This window comes from Sus scrofa, chromosome 9 (genome assembly GCF_000003025.6).
Source record: "Sus scrofa isolate TJ Tabasco breed Duroc chromosome 9, Sscrofa11.1, whole genome shotgun sequence".
Taxonomy (NCBI): Eukaryota; Metazoa; Chordata; class Mammalia; order Artiodactyla; family Suidae; genus Sus; species Sus scrofa.
Window position 1 is genome coordinate 90,147,129 of NC_010451.4, and position 18,123 is coordinate 90,165,251.

The 18,123-nt window shown below is 41.5% G+C and overlaps 1 long non-coding RNA gene across 1 annotated transcript in view; it reads left to right on the top strand.

The window, feature by feature from the left end:
• Window positions 5,180-18,123, top strand: part of LOC110255484 — a 46,291-nt gene continuing 33,347 nt past the window's right edge. The window contains exon 1 of the long non-coding RNA XR_002335852.1: window positions 5,180-5,700. This is a non-coding gene — a long non-coding RNA (uncharacterized LOC110255484). The remainder of the gene's footprint in view (window positions 5,701-18,123) is intronic.

Consider the following 18,123-nt stretch of genomic DNA (forward strand, 5'->3'; position numbering starts at 1 on the left):
TAATAGCAGTACTGACTCGCTCCAAAATACAGGACTCAGAGGTTGATAATCATCTTTCAGCCTGGGTTATTGCATGCAATTTTTCACATTCATTCAGCCTGCTTCATATAGCTCTTAGTAAAGTAACTCTCTTAACAATAAAAGCTTTTATGGAGCCCATTACATTGGAGAGCTAACCACTCCTGGTTTTCTTTTTTTTTCTTTTTCTTCTTCATCTTCTTCTTTTTACTGGCTCCTTGGAATATTTATAGCTGCCTTTGTTCCCACTGCAAACTTATACATCTGGCTGTGTGTGGCCATTTCTGTGGTTCTGATTGGGCATGAAATGGCTGGGTGTGTGCGTATGTGTTTGAGTGGCTTCGTTTTTGCACATGTGGATTTCTCTTTATCATTCTGTCACTGCAGCTGTTCATTGTTTAGCATCAGTATATTTACCCCTGGACTCTTTCCACTCTGAGCTTCGCAGCATAAAACTTTACATGTTGCCATCTTCCTTCTTCCTGATGAACAGGTTCTCTGATGGAGGGAGTCTTGACTGAGGCTGGGCTTCAGGAACAAAAGCTTGCCTCCCCGAACACTGAATGAACGGATTAGATTCCCTGGCTAAGTGTTTCATAGGAACTAATTTACATGAGCAGAGCAAACACATTCTGGCCTGGATCAAGAAAGAACAAGGGAGCTTGCTCTGTATCTCAGCCTCATGGACAAGAGCACAGTATGCATGAGAAGAAGACATCTTTACTGCTGTACCCAGGGACTGCATTTAGGCCTGACAGCATTGGCACCACAGTCTCCAAACTCATACCAAACTTGGCCTTGCCATCACAATTTCTCCTGCTATTAAGTTCATCTTCTTACCTGAAAGATGAGAGAGTGGTCAGGATGGTTGACTCTAAAGCCAAGGTGTCTGGCCAAGTTATTCAATTCACTGAGCCTCAGTTTCTGCACCTGCAAAATGGTAATATAATAATATATATACATTATGGGTTGGTGGTAAAGATTGAGATAATAAATCACTTTAAGTGCTTAAAACTATAGCTGACCCATAGTAAGATCTTAAAACACTGGATCTTGTTAGCCCTCTAATTAGAATGTAAGCTCCATGATGGTAAATTTTTGGTCTGTTTTTTTTTTCTCAGCTGTATCTCTACAGGTGCCAATACATACTTGCTGAGGAAATTCCTCACCAGGTTAACCTAAGAATTCATTCCAGCAAAGGAATCAGGGAGAGGAGCTTCCTAAAAATCAAGTGTAAGGAAGCTATGGACCTGGTTCCTGCTGAGTTCACATCCAAGAAGATTTGGTTTAAAGGAGTCTGGAGGTGTTTCATTTCCCAATATTGCTTCTAGGTCAGTGACTCTCAGATCTCTCCAGAAAGCAACACAGGTGATTCCCAAATTAACAAAAATCCATTTTGCTTTTCTGCCTTCCTCACTAGAGAAGAACAGGGAAATTAGTGCCTCTCCCCTCCCCGACCTATCTCCTAGGGGTGAAATTCTCATCACCCACAGTGGTCACTTCTCATGACAACTCTCTGCTGTGAGGCTCATTCTAAAGATCTTTGGCATAGGAGGCTGTAAAAGATCATGATGCCTTGACTCCAATGCACTGAATCCAATGGGAACATAAAATTCCTGTTGCCAAAGACAATTGGGTATCACTCATCCCTTGGCTTTAATCCTGGAGTCTACAGAGGCATTTTTAGCCCACTTTGCTATTTAGGGTACAAAGGTAGCAGTATGGTCAAATGGAACTCTTTCAGAATCAGTTTTAATTGAGGCCCTGAAAGCACAAAGCAATAGGTGGCAGATGTGTGTGTAAGTTTATTCATCTACAGCTTCATTGCCCTATGGGCCCATGCTCACCTTCATGGCTCCCTTAGATAGCAGATGAGTTAAAGACAAACTTGACCCCTTACATGCTTTCAAGCAGGCAGTCTGCAAAAGAGGTGCATGAAGGAACCACAAGTGGCTTTGCTGATGGTAGAGGAGGACAGAGCTGCTCCAGTGTCACCGCAGCCCACCCCAGGGCTTGCTCGGGTACCTGATTCTTTCAGGAACTCCCTGGGGTATATGTTGAGCAGTAGATGCAGTGGGTCACTTGTGCTCAGCGTCAGGGAACAGACCTCTCCCCTCCCAGCAAAATATGAGCATTATTGCAGAGATCAAGAATTTACTGGAATATTACCCACTGCCTGGTAGCCTTGATTCACTGTAACCTGCTTTAAGTAACCATGCTCCATCTTACATCGCACACACAAACACACACGCAATAATGGTTTTCTCTAATCTTGGGAAGATATAGCCTTGACTTCTAGCAACAGCTCTTTGTCCACCAAAAGCTTTGAAGAGCTAGAGCAGTGATTCTTAACCAGGGGACAATTTGGCCCACCAGTGGGCACAGGGCACTGTCTAGAGATAATTTCGATTCTCAAAAATTGAGAGAGGAAGGAATTTTCTACTGGCAATTCGTAGATTAAGGATGCTGCTAAACATGCTAAAAGGCACAGAACAGCCCCCACCCCCAACTGAAAGAATTGTCTGGAACAAAATGCTCTTGGAGCCAAGGTTAGGAAACCCTGTGATTGAGTCTCAAAGGTAAGCCTGGCATATTGTTATAAAAACATTGAAGTTGAGTTTTTTGCATGGGAATTTTCTCAATCAGGTTGTCTTTTGGAAAATGTTTATAATCTTACAGCAGCTTCAGTTTAATAGAAAATAAATATAATTTTTTTTGTGTGTGTGCTTTTTAGGGCCGCACCCATGGCATATGGAGGTTCCCAGGCTAGGGGTCTAATCAGAGCTGTTGCTGCTGGCCTTCACCACAGCTCACAGCAACTCCCAGATCCTTAACCCACTGAGCAAGGTCAGGGATAGAACCCACAACTTCATGGTTCCTAGTCGGATTCATTTCTGCTGCACCACAAAGGGAACTCCATAGAAATATAAAAATTTTTTCCAAAGTAAAATAATCGTTATTAAAGCTGGTTTCTAAGGAAATGTTTGGAAGTCTTCCTGAAAACAAAGTCATCTCCCTAGCTTGATGTAAAGAAAAACTGAGTAAACTAGTCTTTCCAGTAATAACCCACCAGCCCATAGCTGGATACCAGAGGCATTTTTTAAGTACAAACATTGTGTGTGAAGCCCTGCTTGCTCTCCAGCGGGCAGCACATCACATGACTTGTCATTACAGCCTCTACAAAGCAGATGTCAAGTTATCCAATTCAAAAGCATTTTTCGGCATTCCTGTCATGGCTGAGTGATTAACGAATCCAACTAGGAACCAGGAGGTTGTGGATTCGATCCCTAGCCTTGCTCAGTGGGCTAAGGATCCAGCATCGCCGTGAGCTGTGGTGTAGGTGGCAGATGCGGCTCGGATGTGGCATTGCTGTGGCTCTGGCTTGGGCCAGCAGCAACAGTTCCAATTAGACCCCTAGCCTGGGAACCTCCATATAGCCCAGGAGCGGCCCTAGAAAAGACAAAAAAAAAAAAAAAAAAAAAAGCATTTTTCTTTCAGTTTATTAAAAGTTGCTTGAGGAGTTCCCTCTGTGGCACAAGGGGATTGGCAGCATCTCTCTAAGTTCGATCCCGAGGCTGACATAGTGGTTAAAGGATCTGGCATAGCCACAGCTGCATCATAGGTCACAACTGTAGCTCGGATCTGATCCCTGGCTGGGGAACTCTATATGCCTCAGGGCAGCCAAATGAATACATAAATAAAAGTTGCTTGAGAGGCACAGTACACATGACCATCACCCCATGAATGTGGGGATGGATTTTGGAGGAACGAAATGCCTTCTAACAATTCTCTCTTGTAGAACTTTATCCCATCTATGCAAAGGCCAGCTTTCCATTCTTTCTGGCTTTTTTTTTTTTTTTTTTTTTTTTTGGTTTTACTTTGCCACGTGTCTTAGTTCATTCAGGCTGCTGTAACAAAAGACCACAGACTAAGTGGCTCATAAACAACAGAAATTTATTTCTTACAATCAGGATGCCAGTGTGGTTGGGTGAGGACTCTGTTCCGGGTCTCAGACTTCGCACATGGCAGAAGGGACCTGGGAGCCCTGTGCGGTCTCTTTTACAAGAATACTGATTCCACTCATGAGGGCTCCACCCTCATGACCTAAACCATCTCCCAAAGCCCTCAGCTCCCAGTACCATCTCACTGGGCATTAGGATATCAATGCATGAATTTGGGAGGACACAAATATTCAGACTCTAGCACTAGGATTACGTTAAATGATGCCCTAACTTTTCATGTTTAGGCTTTATCTGCCTTTCTCCTCACTGCAAACATAAGTGATCAGGAGTGTAACATTATATAAATCTTTCTTACCATTAGTCTTTTGAAATGAAGTGCATTATTTGTTCAGAAAATCGTATCATATTTGTATAGAATTAATTTGTTCTCACTGGGCTGCAGTTTTAGGAGGAGGCACCCAATAAAAATAATTCTTGGAAGACAAAACATATCAACATAGAGGCAATATTTATATCATGGGCTTCTGTAATATGGAAAATTAAATATCACCCTCCAGTCAAATGACTTAGTGCCCTAGAGAAAGATTACTGTTGGTTATGCCTGTCTACATGAAGTATGCATATCAGACTGTTCTCTGATAGCACAATATTCAAGAGAGACTTATCGAGAGCCTTTCACTTGCCAGTGTTGTACTGGGTACTGTATATGGTATATAGCTCCTATAATTTGTTGGAAAAGTTCTACTTATGACACTTAAATTAGTTTATAATTGTGATTGTGTCCATGAGTGGATAAATTATTAATTGAATTTCATTCCTTAATCCATTCCACATATATGTGAAATAACTCTATGTACTAGAAATTATGCTAAGTGGTAAGCACACCAAGGCTTTTTATTAAAGCAAAAAAAATCCTTATTTAAGTAGGAGAGGCATAAAACTTTCCAGGTTTGTTAAAAAAACAGCTGAGATTGGCAGTCACATTGTGGAGCAGTGGAAACGAATCCAACCAGGAACCATAAAGTTGCAGGTTCCATCCCTGGCCTTGCTGACTGGGTTAAGGATCCGGCGTTGCCATGAGCTGTGGTGTAGGTCACAGACACCCCTTGGATCTGGTGTTGCTGTGGCTCTGGCGTGAGCTGGCAGCTGTAGCTCCGACTGGACCCCTAGCCTGGGAACCTCTGAATGTGGCGGGTGCTGCCTTAAAAAACAAACAGAAAAACCCCAAAAACAACAACAACGAAAAACCAAAAACCAAACATCTGTGATGGAAAGTGTGGGCTGGCACTCAACATCCATTTTAACCTCCTTCCACTGAGCCTTCTACTACAAGCAGCTGGGAAGCTAAATGCCTTGTTTTCCAGAATCTCTTGCAGCTGGAGCTCAAAATGCCAAGGAGATGCCCTCATGCCAGACTTAGAAGGCAGGCGTAAAGTGGAAGCCATCTTCCTGCTGCTTCCCCAGTTTTCTGCTGGCAAGTGGCATCGTGGAGATGTTGGTTTTTCCACAGCAGCTTCATGGGTAATGGGAGGCAGATGTGGTTGTGGTGGCAAGCAACAGCTTCCTCTTCCTGAGATGAAAGCTCCAGTCAACAAACCCAGCAGGTGCTCCACCTTCCTGATGTGGCAGCTTCTGTGAGGGGCCAGTTTGGGGGTGTGATTCTGAGAGCCATTCCCGAAGGACCCGTCGGGAGCCCGTCTCTAGCACGTCCAGCAATTTTGTAAGTAATTACTTCTCTATATTCATTTTGCTTTAAATTGCCACATTTTGTTCCCTATAACAAAATACAAACTTGGAAAGGAAGCCACAGGAACTACAGGCGTCAGTCTGCCATGTTGAAGGCCCGGAGGACAGCCGCCAGGCTCAGGCTTTAGGCTCCTGTGGGATCAGAGTCATGAGATAGATTAAAGTCTGCACAGTGTGCATTGCCAGGCTGGGTAGTTTTCCCTTAGGCATCGGAGGGCACTTTGCAAGTTTTGTGCTGGGCAGGACACGGTGGAGGTGGCACCCTTGGAAACAAGAGAATGTGTTCATCTTTGTATCCTCAGTGTCCAGCAGAGTGCTTGGGGCTTATTAGCCCTTGGCAGGGCTTTTACATGCTAAATTATGAGAGTGGTGCTCTAGCGGCATTTGTCAGGCTAAGAGAGGAGCAGAGAGCCAGTGGCATCACCTAGGTAGGAAGTTAAAGGAGACTGCAAGAGGACACGAAGCTTTTGAAACAAGACTCAAAGGGCACTAGTGACTGTATTCGTAAGGATTCAACAAGAGAAGCAAAACCAATAGAAAACAAGTGTAGAGGAGTCGTGCTCAGTGGTTAATGAATCCGACTAGGAACCATGAGGTTGTGGGTTCGATCCCTAGCCTTGCTCAGTGGATTAAGGATCTGGCATTGACGTGAGCTGTGGTATAGTTTGCAGACGTGGCTCGGATCCTACGTTGCTGTGGCTGTCGCTACAGCTCCAATTCGACCCCTAGTCTGGGAACTTCCATATGCTGCGGGAGTGGCCCTAGAAAAGGCAAAAAGACAAAACAAAACAAAAAAAGGAAGTGTAGAGTATTAAGAGATTTACTTCGAGGATTTGGCTTATGCAGTTGTGGGAGCTGGCTAGGCACGTCTTAAATCACTAGGCCAGGTGGTCAGGCTGGAGTTCTAGGGCCCACAGGTGGAATTTCTTCTTAAGTGAAACCTCCACTCTGCTCTTAAGGCATGTCAGCTGATTGAATCAGGCCCACCCAGATCATCTAGAAGCTTCTCCCTTAAGCACATCTAGAAAAACCTTCAAAGAAACACCGAGATTCGTGCTTGAGTAACTGGGAGCTATAGCCTAGCCAAGTTGACACACCAAAAAGACCATCACAGGGACCAACTGAAGAGAGGAAATAATAGACAAGGATGAGGAAGGAGTCAGGTGCAGCAGGTCCATCTACTCTTGATGCTCCAGCATGCAGGTTTGAGATACTTGAAGCTCATTCAGGAAGCAGCCTATCCAACTCCATGAGGTTGCTCAAGGGGGTTTACAGCTGAATTCACTAATAAGCAGAAGAACTTCACCCTTGTGATTAAGATAACTCTAATTTATTATCCAAACTGGGACACTACTGAGACTGAAAGGAGGTTCTGTTAATGTCAGGACCACCGGTAAAACCCAGGACAGTTCCAGGCAAACCAGAGCACATGGTCCCCTCTCTCAGCCTGAGATGTTTGGGACCACCCTCTGAACTCATGTTTCAAGGTTTCCTCGGTATTCGTGGATGTACTATGTTCCTCCTGCCCACCTTCAATGTCGCAATGGGGGGCAGCGCCATTGAACTCAGAACTATGTGAAATTTGTTAAAAATGTGTGCAGCAATTTTATTAATATTGGAAGATCATTTTAAAAAGCAAGCGTTTTTTTCCTTAAATGAACCAATTTCCAAGTGAAAGGATTATCTTAATGAACATTAATGGATAACAATTGTGAACAATTAATGGCCCTCATACCATCCATGTCAAGTGATAGAGTGATGTTACAGAGGTAAGAGGCCCCAGGGTATAACAGTTAGGAGTTTGACTCTGGAGTAACATCTTTTGGGTCACATCCTAAATTTTTTGATACTGATAATGTGAATTTGAACAAGTCGCTTATTTCTCTAAGTCTCAGTTTCCTTACTCCTGAGATGAGGATAAAAATACAGCATATAGAAGTTCCCGTCGTGGCTCAGTGGTTAACGAATCTGACTAGGAATCATGAGGTTGCGGGTTTAATTCCTGGCGTTGCTCAGTGGGTTAAGGATCCGGCGTTGCCCTGAGCTGTGGTGTAGGTTGCAGACTCGGCTTGGATCCCGCGTTGCTGTGTCGGCTGGTGGCTACAGTTCCGATTAGACCCCTAGCATGGGAACCTCCATAAGCCGTGGGAGCAGCCCAAGAGATGGGAAAAAGACAATAAATAAATAAATAAAGCATACATCTGGGAGTTTCTCTTGTGGTTCAGCAGATGACAAACCTGACTAAAATCCGTGAGCACACAGGTTTGATCCCTGGCCTCACTCAGTGGGTTAAGGATCCACCATTGCTGTGAGCTGTGGTGTAGGTCACAGCTTGGATTCTGAGTGGCTCTGGCTGTGACATAGGCTAGCAGCTGAAGCTCCAATTCCACCCCTCACCATGGAACTTCCATATGTCACAGGGGTAGCCCTAAAAAGCCGTAAAAAAAAAAAAAAAAAAAAAAAAAAAAGAAGAGGAGTTCCCGTTCATGGCGCAGTGGTTAACAAATCCGACTAGGAACCATGAGGTTGTGGGTTCGGTCCCCGCCCTTGCTCAGTGGGTTAACGATCCAGCGTTGCCGTGAGCTGTGGTATAGTCTGCAGATGCGGCTCGGATCCCGCATTGCTGTGGCTCTGGCATAGGCCGGTGGCTACAGCTCTGATTAGACCCCTAGCCTGGGAACCTCCATATGCCGCAGGAGTGGCCCAAGAAATAGCAAAAAGACAAAAAAAAAAAAAAGCCCATATTATGGGAGAATTTGAAGACTAAATAAAACACCTGTCCATGGTGGCCTAGCAGTTAAAGGATCTGGCATTGTCACTGCCGTAGTACGGTTTCTATACCTAGTCTAGGAACCTCTGCATGCCTTGAGCGTGGCCAAAAAACAAACAAAAACACTGCATGTTAAAAATGCTTGGCACGGTGCCTGGCAAATAATAAATTTTCTATACCCATGGATTATTATTGTTGTAATACTAGATATGCAATCTTTGAATCAAAATATCAAATAAGAGTTTTTTCAGGCAATGCAATAAAATATTACGAATGTATTTACTTTTAGGACTATTAATGTTTGATAGGGTTTTGTTTGTGTTTAGTAGCATGTCCATTCCTATTACATTATCCTGCTGGCAAAACCATAGTGGATCTGGAAATATGCTTCTATATGACAAGCCTTTCCCAGACCAGTATTAGACATCATCCATGTCTTCCAAACCTTTTCCATAAATGTGGCTCTTGTCCATGAAGTGTAATTATTGAATACAGCTCTGTTTTTTGAGATTTCGGCTGAGAGACAAACTAGCAAAGGCATAGGACTGTTTAACCTTTCTAGAAGGGATGGGGAATAAAAGATCTTTCCCGCTATGCTCTGTAGTTTATGAGACTATCTCTAGATAATTCATTAGTTCTAAGGTGACATGAAAATCAATTAATTTTAATGGTGGATAACAGATTATGGTATTTAATAGTTTATCTAATTTCATGAGGCACAGTGAATTAGACAATGCCGTGTAAATCTAATAAGAGTTGTGAAAGCTCATTTGACTGTCAAATACAAAAATGAATGCGTGTGTCAGGAATTAGATAAAAAAACTAAAGCATTTTGTACAAACTCTGTATACAGTTTCTATACAGATTTAAGATAGGAGCCTTAAGAAACATAAAATACTATGCCCCAAATACTGTAAATCAACTATAATAAAAAAAAATTTTAAGTTATTTATTAAGCTCTTACTATTTAAACTATGGTTTCTATTAAAGAGCACAGAATGATGCATGCATCCCTCTCATCTTTTTTTTTTTAACGTAAGTAGAGTAACTTATAAATGTTTGTGGTAAGAAGTTCTTCATGAAGGGTTATTTATGCATAACTGAAATGATGGAGTACCAGGCTGTTGATTTCCACTCAACTGTGTGGTATTAAAAATAGCCTATTTTGGAGTTCCCACCATGGCTCAGTAGTTAACGAATCCGACTAGGAAACTTGAGGTTGCAGGTTCGATCCCTGGCCTCACTCAGTGGGTTAAGGATCTGGCGCTGCTGTGGTGTAGGTCACAGACGCAGCTTGGATCCCACGTGGCTGTGGTGTAGGTGGGCAGCTACAGCTCTGATTAGACCCCTAGTCTGGGAACCTCCATAGGCCATGAGTGCAGCCCTAGAAAAGACCAAAAAAAAAAAAAAAAAAAAAAGCCTATTTTCTCTCTTAAAAAAATTTATTATTCTCAATTCAGCCCATTTTAACTCAAAAAAAACCCCCAAAACCAAAAACCCTGCAACCGCTTCCTCTTAAGATTTAGCACAGAGACTTTGAGCGAATTACTCTCTCCCTCTCCTGAAGAACTCAATTTACAACCCAGTCTCCATTATGCAATAGAACAGAATGTACAAAGGCAGCTTTGCTAGAAAGTTTCTTTTTAAAATGCTCTTAAATGGTTTCTTTGAAATAGTTGCAGCTCTACAGTAAAGGAATCAGGAGGTCACAGTTGCCTGGTTTCTATTGATTCTCCTAGTTAATAAAGAGTTAAACAGTGAAGTGTGGTCTTTTATTTTTTTTTTTTTTTTAAAGGCATTTTGAAGGTGCTAGAGAGGGAAGGCCTGGTCCTAAGTGGTCATGTGGCCACCGCCATTCATCTTGGTAGTGACTATCTGTCAAAAGTGGCAAGAGTCCCCGTTAACAGCCCTGACCTGAGCAGTAATGAAGGGAGAGTGCACGGCAAAGTGTCCATTATCAGCAGGTCGGGAGCAGTAAATTGGAGCAGTTTGCTTCAATCTTGCTGCAAGTTGAAATGTAAGATAGGTGGGGATCAGCAAGAGGCAATTTTATCCTATGATCATTTTTGTCAGATCGCATCAGAGTGGCAACTTAGTTCGATGCATGATTTCAATTAACCAACTCTGGCCGTAATGCTTCCACTGCTGAGGGGTGCTCTTTGCCGAGCCTGGGTTCCTCATTATTTCTCATTCCAACCCACCTGAGTACCCACAGGTGTGAGAGACTGTGAAGTTAGGGACAAGGAAATGACATGTGTGGATGAGAACTGCTGCCTCTGACAGGAAGCATCATGGTGTCTTGGGTGGCTCTAAATGCTACCTTGCTTTTCTGTACATTTCCTAATTCATAAATTTGTTTTTAATGAACTTCAACTCTGGGTTCTAAATATGTTGAACTTGCAAGTTGTTTATTCTTTGACAAAGGAATTAGCCTTTTGCATGACAATTTTAGGGAGGGTCGGGTCACAAAATTCTCTACTCATGCTAAGTCATAGGAAGCTGCTCACAAGCACCAAAATAAAGTGTGAAGTTGAAGACTAAAGCTTAGTTAACTCTTAGAAAGCTGAGAAGCCTTTCCTAGATGGAACCGAGTGAATACTGCTTTCAGTGATTTTACAAAACATATGCGTATGTACATATGCAAAGCCATCTCTGCTCTCAAGAAATGCACAATTCAGGATGAGAAATAGGTCCTACACAAACAGCTGTAATAAAAGTAGGAAGTGCCCTAAGGAGGAAATAAGATCCTGTAGAAATTTAGAGAAAGATCCCTTATGGATGGGGAAATAACAGGCAAACATGAAAGAGAGAAATGTTTAAAACATTAAACTGAGTCTTGGTGGATGGGAGGACATTTTCAGGTGAAACTGGAGTTTTAGTTTTCAATAGCAGCCTAGCAAGTTACCATACATTTAGCTGCTTGAAACATCACCAGTTTATTAGCTCACCGTTTCTGTGGGTCAGGACCAGAGTTAGCTGGGTCCTTTACTCAGAATCTCACTAAGACTGAAGTCAAGGTGTTATTCCAGCCACAGTCTCACCTGAGGTTTGGGTCCTTCAGCTAAGCTCAGGCAGGATGTTGGCAGAATTTATCTCCTGGTAGTTGTAGGACTTATTCCCCACTGGCTCATAGGCTGCCAACTGGAGGTCATTCTCAACTCCTAGAAGCCACTCCCATTCCCTGTGTGGTTCCCGCCACAGGGTGAGTTGGCTCCTTCAAGACCAGCAGGATTGATCTTAAAAAGGGCCCTTCTCTCTTAAGCCGTTACCTGATTAGGCCAGCCCCACCCAGATAATCTCCGTTTTGATTAACTCAGAGTCAGCAAATGAGTTACCTAACCCCAGGAGTGACAGGTTCCATGAGGTGGAGGGGACAATACAAGGTGTGTTTTCAGGAGGTGAGGCCCTGGGGACCATCTGGCATTGCATTCTAGAACAGCTTTTGAGAAAAAGGAGGGAGGCGGGCAGGCAGGAAGGGCTTGCGGAATTTTGGCCTGGAAAGGGATTTTAAGTCCGTGAAGCATTTTCAAATTCAGAGTGCAAAACTCCCCAAAGTTTTTTAAATAGTGACATCATTGCCATCTTGATTTTTTTAAAGTGGTCTTTCTTTTTTTTATTTAACGATTTTAATTTTTTCCATTATTGTTGGTACCATCAGGATTTTTAAGAAAATGATTCCTGTGTGAAGGATGGATTGAGAGAGAAGGGACTGTTTCATCTGTCTCTCTATACAAGGTTGGAGTCTGGGAACCGGGTCTTGCTGCTATTTGCCACAGGATCCCCAAGTGGAACAGAGTGGGACGTTGGTTACATAGACAGACATTTGTCAAATGAATACATGAATGAATGAGTGGAAGCAGGAGAGACTGGAAACAACTGCCATAGTCTGGGTGAACAACTAATGGAGAAATTAGGGAGCAATGCAAAAGGAAAGGAGGAGAGGTATTGAAAAGATAGTGCAGAGCCGTAAGCAGTGGACTTAGACCAACAGATAAGGAATAGGAAGAAAAGAGAAATCCAAAGTAAGATTATAAATCAAGATTTATAATATGGGTTCCTGGGAAACAAGAAAATAATGAAAAAGAATAATTATGTCTATGCAGAGAAAATCACTTGGTCTAATTTTTTTACTTTTGAGACAATTTTTTTGTATTGTATAGATGGACCCAAATTGTATTCAATGGTGTCTATTTTCCTACAGGCCTATAGTTATTTTACTTTCCAGTTTTATTGAGGTATAATTGATATATAGCACTATATAAGTATAAGGTGAACAGCATAATGATTTGACTTATGTAGATGGTGAAATGGTTACCACAGTAAGTTTAGTTGACATCTGTCATCTCATATAGATGATAAAGAGAAAGCATTTTTTTCCCTACCGATGAAAACTCAGGATTTACTCTGAGCAACTTTCAAATATGCCATATACCTGTGTTAACTGTAGTCATCATGTTGTAACATTACATTCCCATTACTTATAACTGGAAGTTTGTATTTTTCACAACCTGTATTTTGTTCCCCTCACCCACCCCCAGCCTCTGGTAACTACAAATCTGATCTCTTTTTTCTGTAAGTTTGAGTTTTTGTTTATTTACAGTGGCATATGTACATTTAAAATGTATATATATAAATAATTTGGAAAAGTTCATAAGTGACAACCAAGATTCCTGGAGTAATACAGGATAGATAGATCTTATTAGAAAAGATTAAAGTAATTGAGCCATTCGATCATAAAAGCTTAATGTGGGAGATCCCTGAAGGGCAGTCCCGTCTAACATTTTAACTAGTGTAGACTCTCACAGCACGCTTGGACAATTCCAGAGACCAAGAATCCATTGGATTTTTAGACAGCCCATGAAAGTCTTGAACAGCATTAATTGTTAGGCTTCCACCATATATCAAAATAGGCCTTCTTATGCTCCGTCTCTGGTGCTCATGGCCTGGTCTCTGGAGCAGTGTCCAAGAGATACAGTGTTCCTCCACACGACAGCACTGACGACCAAGGCAAGTTCCATTTCTTGTGAGGAATGCATTTCTGAGGAACCTCACCTATTCAAAATTCACGAAAACGGAGACTAATTCTGAAAAGGATAGTGGTTATTGCTGTTTACTGGCTAAAGCAGTGCTTCTCTGTGGCAGGAAGGAAAAGTTATAATTCACCCGCTCTCTAGCTTTAGATTTATTTAATTCTTGATTAATTGTTAATGGTGGAGTATTGCCTTTGGAAAATAAGAACTATTTCGAATTCACTTAAAAAGGCAGAGAATTATGTTTGAAGAAAATTGTCATGTCTCCAAGGCCTTTCTTCCCAAACCCACTCAGGGTTTGGAAATAGTGAGAAGTGCCACATTCCTCTACTGAAGGACATTTCTACCGATGGAGGCAAATTTGGAACAGGCAAATTAACTCTCTTGAGGTCTTCAAGGATTTGCATATCCAGGTGGCTGAGAAGCAGCCCAGGTGGCCCATTGAAATTTTTCAGTACTGATGACATTGTGACTTTTGTGCTTTTTTTTTTTTCTCCTTAGGGCCGCGCCCATGGCACATGGAGGTTCCCAGGCCAGGGGTCAAATTGGAGCTACAGCTGCCAGCCACAGCCACACCAGATCCGAGCCACGTCTGCAACCTACACCACAACTCACGGCAATGCCAAATCCCTAACCCACTGAGCGAGGCCAGGGATTGAACCTGCAACCTCATGGTTCCTAGTCGGATTCATTTCTGCTGTGCCATGACGGGAACTCCCTGACTTTTGCTCTTTAAGCCCACTTTTCTTGAATGTAATACTGTATCCACACTGAAATATTTCCAATAGAGGATATAAGGCATATCTAACAAAATACAAACTTAAAATATAGATTGGCAAATGCAAGTACCATTGATTTTTCAATATATTCATGTATGTACATATATATAATGTCAAATATCCCGAAGTCTTTTATTTGCCTTAAGCCTTCAACTTTGAGTGAAGAATAACTACTTCTGTTTAAAAATATAATTTTATTTACATATTGTTATATATCACCTTATAATTCATTGTGTGTATTTTGTTCAACATTCTACTTTCTTCCTCATGAATTACTGAAGTATACAGAGAAATATCAGAAACAACAACAAAAACACTTTGTGTAACACATCACATAAAATTTTCTAGTAGTTTTCCTGTAAGAAATGCATGTTCCAATCAAACTTTTTAAAGCAAGAAAGTTAAACCCTAACCCCCATCATTTTTTGCTATTTTGTTCTTTTCAAATAAGTAGCAAAGCCATTGAAGTTTGAAAGGGCACCTCTCCCCTCTGAAAACTTTGGGGCTTTTTTTACACACCAAAGATCCCCAGCAGTGGACAGGTTTATGTATAGACACAGACTGAATTGTCTGAAAAACTGTAAAGCAGTAACTGGGCTAAGAGAGAAGTAAAATGTTGATATCTGAATCCTTTCTCACAGGAAGCCAAGAAAAAATAAAAGTGAAATTGTTCTCCTATGGAAGCTAACTATGTCAAAATAGTACATTACTGAAATGATTATTATTTAAATTTTTAGCACTTTCCATGTAGCTCCCAACATAACTATTTGGCATGGCTTCTACAGTGGCTGTGGCTTGACCACTAGCTCGGGAACTGCCATATGCCACAGATACGGCCACTTGATTAAAAAATTATTTTAAAAAATAAATTTTTAGGCCAATAGCATGTACAGAATGAGAGAAAAGGGGTTGAGAGGAAATGTTCTTAAGAAATCCTGGTAGCTGAAGTGTCCTTGGTTTTCTACAGTTGCTCACCTGATAGAAGGTTAAATAACAGGGTCATATTTTCAGAGTCTATTCAAATAATTAATCAACTGTGAAAAAACTGGAGCGACCTACCTTCCTCACTAGTTAGCCTTGATCTGCATTCTATCCATACTAACCAAGTACAAAGCTTGAGAAGATAGCATCCTTGGTTATCATTATCATTTTATTATTACTTTTTTGTGTCTTTTTAGGGCCACGCCCACGGCATATGGAAGCTACCAGTTTGAATCAGAGCTGCAGCTGCCAGTCTACACCGAAGCCGCAGCAACACAGGATCCGAGCTGCGTCTGTGACCTTCATCACAGCTCATAGCAGTGCCGGATTCTTAACCCACTGAGTGAGACCAAGGATCAAACCCCCATCCTCATGGCTACTGGTCATAGCTGTTTCTGCTGAGCCATGATGGGAACTCCCAAGATAGACTCCTTTAGAAAAAGAAAGACCGAAAACACAGTGTGGGCGAGAGAGATCCTAAGACTGTGAGAGTAACCAGTTGTGTGAGGGCTCTAGGAAAAGGGAAGGATGGAAAACCAGAGCGCATCTGAACTCACTGGGCTTTGAAAGGAGGAGGGAAAAAGAGGTTGGAAGCAGAGGTGATTTTTTTCATTGTGAAGAGAAGGTGGAGTAACTCCCTTCTGATGACTTTCATTTTTGAAACAAGAGATTTAACATCCCACATCTTTTATATTAACCAGGTTCATGGACTGAGGACACACCGTCCTCTTCAACTCCCTCTCTTACACACACACACACCCACCATAGTTAAGGTCATAAAAAAAGATAGAGGGGGGAGTTCCCCATGGTAGAGTAGTGGAAACAAATCTGACTAGGATCCATGAGGATGTGGCTTCAATCCCTGCCTCACTCAGTGGGTTAAGGATTCGGCATTGCCATGAGCTCTGGTGTAGGTCACAGACATGGCTCAGATCCCACGCCGCTGTGGCTGTGGTGTAAGCTGGCCGCTGCAGCCCGGATTCGACACCTAGCCTGGGAAACTCCATGTGCTGTGGATGCAGCCCTAAAAAATGAAATAAAAAGTCAATCAAAGAGTCACATTGAGGGAGTTCCCGTTGTGGCACAGCGGAAATGAATCTGACTAGTATCCATTAGGACATGGGTTCAATCCCTGGCCTTACTTAGTGGGTTGGGGATCTGGTATTGCCGGTGAGCTGTGGTGTAGGTCGCAGAGGCGGCTCAGATCCCGCATTGCTGTGGCTGTGGTGTAGGCTGGCAGCTGCAGCTCTGATTTAACCCCTAGCCTGAGAACTTCCATGTGCTGCAGGTGCAGCCCTGAAAAAAAAAAAAAAAAAAAAATTGATTATCTTCCTGCCCTGAGATAAGGCTAGAAGGAGATGAGCTATGAGCTATATAGCTAGTATGGAAAGTAGAATTTGGACTTCTGTTTCCTTTGCATTTTTTGAAACTATGTGTAGATTAGAATCAGCTGAATTAAGCAGGTGTTGCCCAGCACTTACATACACTGATTAATGGGACCTACACAGTAATTAAGGGGAATATGTGATTGAGCCTAGATATTATCATGACTACACACTATAGTTCAATATATGTATGAGATCACCTTTAAAAAACAAATTTACATTATTTTTCTCCACATTTTCAGCCTTAGTAGACAGACTCTTGACCATTCCTGGTAAGCAGCATGACACATCATCTCAGTTGTGCATATCCAATGATATTTCTTACAATATCATAATGTTTTACAGTATCGTGATGGAAAGGGAAAAATGATTTAAGGTGTCTAAAATAAAGAAATTCAAATACTCTTTATATAGACTCATTCTTATGTTTGGTTCACCAAATTCAGAATCCAAAGACTCTGTACATATGTGTGTATGCAATTTGAACTAAAAAAAAAAAAATCCCCAATGAAAGTATAAAATTAAAAATAACTGAAAATAGTTTATGCACTGCTGCCTGTTTCTATACTGATTTTTTTAAAACCCTTGCTAGTTTTTCACATTTGCTTTATGCCCTTTAAAGGACTCAGATTCATAATATACAAAGAAGTTTATGTGATATATAGAGCAGAGCCATAAACCATATTTTATGCTTAACAGTGATTAAATGCACGGTTGATATATTTCACTAAGATGGAAACCATGTCGAAAGGCTTACATTTTGATAACTTTCCTTTTGGGGGGCATTTCTAAATTATTTAAGTTGAAGAATAAAATGGCTTGTTTGTGAATTTACATGCTCTTTTTAATCATCTTTAGGTAATGCTGATATAGCAAAGACGCTAAATTACAGGCAGCAGTGGGAATCTGCTGGGTAAAAGGCACAGAATCGTTTTGTATATGAGTCCATGAGGAATATTCTGTTTAAGGAGTGGAGACATAAGAAAATTACCTAACTCATGAACCACACATTAAGAGCGTAGTCAGCTGTTGTAAATGCGTATCCAACAACAAACCATTATGTATCTTTGGTTTAATTATATGTGCTTATTACACACCTGTACTGGAGAGGAGAGGCTGCTATTTGCATTACTTGTGGTTTTTCTCTATCAAAACAGCATTAGCATTATGAAGCTTATCAAGTACAATTTCTTGGGCTTGAGTGTGTAAGTTCCTTTATTTTGTGCACAATCCAAATAAGATTAGGGGAACAAATTAGGAACTATTTTAATTATGTCAGGAAAGAATTTCTAAATTTAGCAATGGAGGAAATAGACAATATCGGCACAATGGTTATGCTTTTGTAAATCAACTTGACATTTAGGAAGGAAGAAAGAAAAAAAAATAAATAAGTTCAGCACTTAAATTTTTTCTCTAAAGTTCCATTCTAATTGTGGGGATCATGATGATGAA